General features: G+C 49.1%; 1 protein-coding gene and 1 pseudogene across 1 annotated transcript in view; both read left to right on the forward strand.

The window, feature by feature from the left end:
* The window catches only part of Lrrc20 (leucine rich repeat containing 20), a 109018-nt gene that overhangs the window by 66015 nt on the left and 36353 nt on the right, over positions 1 to 6650 (forward strand). The gene's annotated exons all lie outside the window — the stretch shown is intronic.
* Positions 5476 to 5848, forward strand: LOC110326598 (annotated as a pseudogene).

A 6650-nucleotide genomic window follows, 5' to 3' on the forward strand; every position in this document is an offset into this window, starting at 1 on the left:
TGCCTGCCTATTCTGGGGGATCGCCCAATTTATCCGCCTCCACCCTCTGCACTCGTCTCTCATCACTCTTCATCATCCAATCAGCATTCAGCATGTTCTGTACACGAGCCATGCACGCAGACAGGGTGGGTGTTGATAGGCCAGTGACTCAATATCATGCTGTATGACACTATGTGTCAGGCGGGCAGTGCGTGATCATTCAGGTGTGCAGCGCATGATCATTCAGGTGTGCAGCGCATGATCATTTAGGTGCGCATAATCAGGTTTTTAGTAAATAAGCAGGGAATCATGGGGCTTGGCAATGAGCCAGGGTGTCATCTTGGCTGCCGCACGGCCACACCCACTTCCCACAGACACAGATAAATACAAATATAGAAACATAAATATATAGACACAGATATAGGAACATAGCTATATAGATACGTAGAGAAAGAGACATAAACTTGCATATGTAATTGTACACACACACACACACACACACACACAAATGTGTGCTCTTACATATAGATAGATATGCACATACAGAGAGAGAGATGTATAGATGCACACTCTGGCTCCAGGGCGAGCTTCCAGGCTTATAATCCACCTTCAGGGACTCACACTTCTTATACGTCTGAGCCACGCCAGGGCTCTGGTTAGACCCAGGCCTGAATTGGTTTGATAAAGTACATCATTTTTCCCCTTAATAACAGTTGTGATCATGTCAGGAAATTACAAGTAGCAATACGGAGAGAGGGGAGTTCCTCCCAGCCTCTGCAGCATGTGCACCTCTTACTCTACTGAGGTAGGTGTGTGTGTGTGTGTGTGTGTGTGTGTGTGTGTGTGTGTGTGTATCTCTAACTATCCATCTAGAGGATGGGGGCAGTAGCAGGTCTGAGACCCTTCACATGGACATACCGTATATGGGTGATATCATGGCTATTTTTCTAACTGTCGCAAACACTTGCTCCCATGTAACTTGGGACATGGTAGGACTCAGCTCTCTTCTCAGACACCATTAGAGGTACAGAAAAAGAGGTGGCCAGTGGCCCCAGCATCTGAGACTGTTTTTCAGTCTGTGACTGGGAATAGAAACATGCCTGCACCTCCATATAACTCTTCATCCTCCCCAGGATATGCTCCTCCCAGCCTGCACCTCCATATAACTCTTCATCCTCCCCAGGATGTGCTCCTCCCAGCCTCCATTGATAGATCTTTGCTGCAGGTTTTTTTTTTTTTAAAAAAGATTTATTTATTCATTTATTATATGTAAGTACACTGTAGCTGTCTTCAGACACTTCAGAAGAGGGAGTCAGATCTTGTTACGGATGGTTATGAGCCACCATGTGGTTGCTGGGATTTGAACTCCAGACCTTTGGAAGAGCAGTCGGGTGCTCTTACCCACTGAGCCATCTCACCAGACCCTTTGCTGCAGGTTTTATGGATGTCTGTGTGAAGGGAGTCCCCATGCCAGGGGGGAGAGGCTCCCCTGCACGTCTTCCCATCATGCAGTGGATGGCTGGACCCCATGAGACTCACAAATGCAGGCTCTCCAGCAATGGCTCTCACCCTTCCTAACGCTGAGGCCCTTTAATACAGCTCCACATGTTGTGGTGACCCCCCCCCCACACCCATAAATTTACTTGTGTTGCTACTTCATAACTGTCACTTTGCTACTGTTATGAATTGTAAATATCTGATGTGTAAGATATCTAATATGTGACCCCTGTGAAAGAGTCATTGAAGCACAGGTTGAGAACCACTGCTCTAGAGCCTGGTATCCTGAGGCTCAAAGTCAGTCTGTGGGTGGTGGTAGTAAATCCCCTTAGTCCCAGCACTTGGGAGTCAGAGGCAGGAGGGTCTCTGAGTTTGAGTCCAGTCTGGTCTACAGTTCAATTTCCCGGATAACCAGGGCTACACAGAGAAACCCTGCCTTAAAAAACCAAATCAATCAATCAGTCAATCAATTAAAGTCAGTCTGGGTATAGTGGCATACACCTTCAATCCTAACACTCTGGAGGCAGAGCAAGGTGAATCTTAGTGAGTTTGGGACCAGCCTGGTCTGTGGAACTGGTTCCAGGACAGCCAGAGTTACATGGTGAGCCTTGTCTCAGAAAACAAAAGTGCTCTCTGAGGGCATAGCATGATGCCCTGGGTTGGATCTCCAGCCCTGAATAATCTGGGCACGGTGATGCTATAATCCAAAATCTCAGAAGACAGATGCAGGAGTTTCTGAAGTTTAAGGTCCCCCTCAGCTTCCTAGCTCACTTGAGGCTCGCCTAGTCAACATAATATCCTGTCTCAAAAAAAAAAAAGAAAAACATTTTTAAAAACATTAAAAATTGGGGCAGCTGACACAGGTCAGTAAGTGGAAACACTTTTTTAAAAAAAAGATTTATTTTATTTATTATATGTAAGTACAGTGTAGCTGTCTTCAGACACACCAGAGAAGGCATTGGATCTCATTACAGATAGTTGTGAGCCACCATGTAGTTGCTGGGACTTGAACTCAGAACCTTTGGAAGAGCAGTCAGTGCTCTTAACCCCTGAGCCATCTCTCCAACCCCTGAAATTAAAATTTAAAAAAAACCTGGGGCAGCAGAATGATTTATTAAGACAAGCTTGAGAGCCTGAGTTTGATCACTAGAACCTACAGCAGGAGAGAACCAGCCCCCAGAAAATAGTCCCTGGCTTCTGTCAGAACACCCCAGCACATATGTGCCCACACCTTCATGCACATGCACACCGCACATACACTGAAAATAACAATGTCTTCAACGGCCGGGCATCACATTACCCCTGCTGTGTGTACTGCTATGCAGGGCCAGCTCCTACGTGGCCTGTCTGGCTTCATGACCAAAGAGAGGCAGCTGGGCAGCATGTTTGAGGAAAGTGGGAGCTTAGAGAACCTCACTGCACAGAGTCCGAGCAACCAGAGGAGGTGGGCTCACCTTCCCGGGAATGAATACCCAGCTGCTGAGATGCTCTGGGAATCCACTCCTGGGCCATGACCTCATCACTTTCCTCTGCTGTCATCTGCCTGGGGCCTTTATCTGGCAGTCTTCAGTGAGACTTGAACAGTGGTACTTTTTATAGCAAGCAATAATAGTTATTCTTTTGTTCTCTTTGGTGAAAAGAACAAATCAATGTAAGGAAGAATGACTATGTCCTCAGAGCTGGGGTGCTGCAGGATGTTTCAGCCGAAACCCACTCTCTGCCCATTTGTTTTCCCCCGCCCAGCCTTATCCAGGGCTCACTGGGGACTGAGCATTTGGGATGCTTTCCTATGTTAGCTTACGTCCTCAGGACAGGAGGCAGACAGAATGCTGACGGGCAGGTACACTTAGGAAATGGTGGCTCTCCAGAGGCGGGTGCTGATTGAGGGTAGGGTCCTGTTTTAGATGGGGTAGTGCCTGAGTAAAGACATAAATCAAATGAGGCAGCAGGCCTGGCATACACACAGCAGAGAAGAACACTGTAGAAAGCAGCGACTGAGGCCTCCTGTATCGCCAGCACTTTAGAAGCCGAGGCTAGAAGGCCATCCTCAGCTACCTGATGAATTTGAGGCTAGCCCTGACTGTAGGAGATCCTATCACCTCAAAAGAAAGGGAAAGGGGGAGGAGAAGAAAGGAAAGGGATGAAAGAATCAGTCTGTCAATCAAACTTGAAGCGTGAGGGCCCCAAGACAGCAGCCTGCTCAGCTGAGATAACGTTGCTTGTCAGGGCACGGTGGGCTAGATGGCGAACATTGCCTCCAACACTGTAACCCGGTAACCATTAACCAGACAGCAGGGTTTGGGAGACGTGGGATTCCGGATGCCTGAAATGAGTGTTCTTCTTTCCTGAGCCTCCTGGGTACTGGTTGACTGATAATGGACACTTGGGCAGTACTAATTGGACCTTGGGTTCAAGATGTCACCGAAGAGAGGACACTGGGAGGCACCATGTGACATCCTCTCCCATCACCATTGGATACTTACTGAGTGATCATGTAAGTCCTGAAGGAGGCTGGACAAAGGAGCAAAGAAGAATCATGTGAAGTTCCTGCCTCAGCAGAGCAGAGGACTTACAGAGCAGTGGGTGTGGCGTGCACGTGTGCGTATCTGTGGGTGTATGGTGCCTCTGTGCACATGTGTGCACACTGTGTGTGTGTGTGCCTGAGCAAGCATATGTGTGTGTATCTGTAGGTGTGTGGTTCCTCTGTATGTGTGTTTATATGTATATGTATGTGTGCATGTGTGTGAGCTATATGCATGTGTGTATGTGCATGCATGTGTCTCTGTGTGTCTGTGCGTACAGAGGCTCTGCATAGGAGAACAAGGTTCTGAACCCTTACTGTGGCAGACCTTAAGGTGAGCTGTATACATCTCAGGGCAGGCCATAAGCCCAGGTTCTACATCACAGGGGCCCTCTGAGAACAGAGCAGAGTGGGCTGGGCCGGCTGCAGAGGCAGAGTGAGTGCCAGCCTCTGGTTCTGGGAGAAGTGCTGTAAAATAAACAGAAAGCTTTCTCCAGCTGCCACTCAGGTAGCCTGCTGTGCTGCCTTTCATTTGCTGGTTAACGTGAAAGTAAAGAAAAATAAGGACCTAGGGTGAATCACACTCTTCATCTTCATGTCACACAAAACCTGCTTAAAGTGCCATTACGGCAGTTAGCTCATGCGCAAAAGCCTGGCATTAGACAACTGCTTTATCACTGGCTTCCAGAGGTGCTGCGAGTGGGCCAAAGAGTCCCTTCCAGCCAGGCTCAGGAAGGTAGAAAGGAAAGACAAAATTGGCCATTCCCTGCCCTGGACCACCCACGATGCCAGGTGCCAGTATGTGCACGGTCAGGCCTCATAGTAGCTACTCTGCTCTTAGCAGATGCCAGACTACCACAGTTCACACTGGCCAGATGTCTCCCTTAACGGAGACGCCTTCCTGCCTCCCCCACTTTGAGAAGACAGACAACGCCATCCCTCCATTTTTAACTCTGGGCATCAAAACCTGTTTGGTACCTGGCACCTGGGGCAGGGATGGCTCAGGGTCACTTCTGCCAAGATTCAGTCTCCCACTGGCCACCCACACCAGGTACACTATAGTACTGCAGCCCGAGGTCCCTGGGCAGGGGTGGGATAAGGGACAACTACCGTGTCCCAGCCTGAGACAACACAGGGTACCCAAGCCTGACTGATGCTTCCTACTGGAGGCCGAGGGCTGCAGAAGTCCAGAGCAAAGCCTGGCACAGGCCAGGCAGATCTCGGGGCCCAAAGGAGAGGGAAGGGAGGCTGCAGACAGCCCAGCGATGGTGGCAGACCAACTTGTGAACTCAGCTGCTTATAAAACAGAGCTGTCATGATGAAAGCTTTCAAGATGACACGTGGGAGCCAGCCATGCTGGGACACCCCTGTAACTCCAGAGCCTGGGAGGCTGAGGCAGGGGGATCTTGAATTTGAGGCCAGCTGAAGCTATAATGAAACCGAATCTCAAAACAGACAAAATGGCTTTCCAACTTGGGCCCGGCAGAATGGCTCCCGCAAAGAAGGGTGGCGAGAAGAAGGGCCGTTCTGCCATCAACAAGGTGGTGACCCGAGAATACACCATCAACATTCACAAACGCATCCATGGAGTGGGCTTCAAGAAGCGTGCTCCTCGGGCACTCAAAGAAATTCGGAAGTTTGCCATGAAGGAAATGGGAACACCAGATGTGCGCATTGACACCAGGCTCAATAAAGCCGTCTGGGCCAAGGGAATAATACCGCATCCGAGTATGCTTGTCCAGAAAACGGAATGAGGATGAAGATTCCCCAAACAAGCTTTACACGCTGGTAACTAATGTGCCTGTTACCACATTCAAAAATCTACAGACAGTCAATGTGGATGAAAACTAACCTGCTCAATGTCAAATAAAGTTGCAGAACTGAAAAAAAAAAAAAAAAACAGACAAAATGTACCATATCGGCATTCCACTCCAAAGGAAAGGGACCCTATCTGACTGTGTCGGTCACACATTCACACACTTGGCTCTGGGTAGAAGACCTGAAGGACTTGGTGTGACATTTCAGGGTCTCCATTTCCTTTGGGCCAGACAAGAGTTGGGACAGCCGTATCGCAGAAAAATAGCCTACCGTAAGGTCACATGTGGGTGGCTTTGTGTTCTTGCTCCCGGAGTGGCCTGTCCCCACTCCAGAAACAGAGACCCTATTCCCTCCCTCTCCTGGTGTTCTCTGGGTGAACTGACCTAGCTCTCCACATCTCCAAGAGGCAGGCACCTACCGACCTCTCTATCAGATAAGGAAACTGGGATCTGAATGGACGTAATGCCTAAGTCAGCCGGAGTAGCCGGGATGGGGTTTGCACTGGAGCAGCGGCTCCTGATTTCCCACCGTAGCCCTGCAGTGCGCCCCTGCCCTGATCCCCCTAGGTTGCTTTTGATTTTGTTTGTTGCCTCTTCCTCTACGAGGGCCCCATGTTAGAGCCTTGTCCTTCCTTCTGTACTGCATTTTTTTAACCATATTTCCAACGGTAATACTGTAGCCACATAGTTACACCCGCCTTGTACTTTTTGTTGGCTTTCATGGAATAGAAAAAAGGACAGAGGGCTGGTGAGATGGCTCAGTGGGTAAGAGCACCCGACTGCTCTTCCAAAGGTCCAGAGTTCAAATCCCAGCAACCACATGGTGGCTCATAACC

The sequence above is a fragment of the Mus pahari genome, chromosome 9 (genome assembly GCF_900095145.1).
Source record: "Mus pahari chromosome 9, PAHARI_EIJ_v1.1, whole genome shotgun sequence".
Classification (NCBI taxonomy): Eukaryota; Metazoa; Chordata; class Mammalia; order Rodentia; family Muridae; genus Mus; species Mus pahari.